We start from the raw sequence: 1142 nt of genomic DNA, 5'->3' as shown, positions 1-1142 counted from the left end.
GGGGTCAGGGTAGGGAATTATGATACAAAAGAAAAGTTAGGAGAGAACTCAAGGGCTCAACTACTCAAGGACACTCTTGACTTTGCCCATGGATATTCTCTCTTTACCCTGTTCTGTCATTTAGCTCTGGTTTTTGCCAGCAGGAGGTGTAGGATTCAATAATATGGTTTTAATCCCCAGGTCTGGCTCTCTGCCAGAAGCCCTCACTTGAAGAATGGGAAAGTAAAGATTTATTGCTTCAGATGGTAGAGAGAGGAAGGGCCCCTGGACTCTTTTTTTGTGTGGGTTCTTGCTCAGGATTGTATTTAGAATACAGTAAGTGAGTAGAGGGTACACTCGATCCTAGCCTGGTGATGTTGGGTACTCTGTGATATTTTTAATCAGGCAGCTAAAACTACTTCGAGATGAAAGGTAAGAGGAGAGAGAAGGGGAAGTCCTTCTTGAAAACTTGTTAAAAGGTTTTTAAAAGTTCGCATACTGAGAGAGAGGACTTTCCCCACTAGGCTACCAATTACATCTTCTTGTCCCATCCCCATCCCATGCTCCTTCCACCTGCACCTCAAGTTGCCCTTTTGGGAAATTTTCTTCTGTTTCTTCCTCAAGGTTTTCTTGTTCATTTAAATTAGAGTTTACCTTCTAAGAGAAGTGAAAGGGACAGAAAAGCACTCTTGTAAGGTGTGACTTGTCCCGGGTCCATTGCTCCATGTGGGTGGCCCTGGCCACTTTTATTAAGTAATAACAGGGACACAATGCACTATTGCTAAGTATCAACTATTATCCTGGGCATTGAAACAAAGAATTGAAATAAACGAACCAACAAACAAAATTCTTGACCTGGAAAGATTATGAAGGCAAAGAAGCATCTCACTGGTCACTAAAACAAAGAATTGAAACCAAACCAAAGCAAAACAGAAATACATTCCTGTCCTGGAGAGATCTGAAGGGTAAACCGACATCTCATGCACTATTGTTTTCCCAAGACTTGGTCAGGTACTTGTCACCTAGAGAGTATTTAATAGATATTTGATCAATCGATGAGTGAGTAAATGGATGAATCTTCTATTTACAGATAAATGCACATCTGTGGGCAGATATGATGACCAACAGGTATTGAAGAGAAAGAACATGAGACAGGGGTCTAC

The sequence above is a fragment of the Pteropus medius genome, unplaced genomic scaffold, assembly GCF_902729225.1.
Source record: "Pteropus medius unplaced genomic scaffold, Ma_sr-lr_union100, whole genome shotgun sequence".
In the NCBI taxonomy this organism is placed as follows: Eukaryota; Metazoa; Chordata; class Mammalia; order Chiroptera; family Pteropodidae; genus Pteropus; species Pteropus medius.
This window is presented reverse-complemented; position numbering follows the sequence as displayed.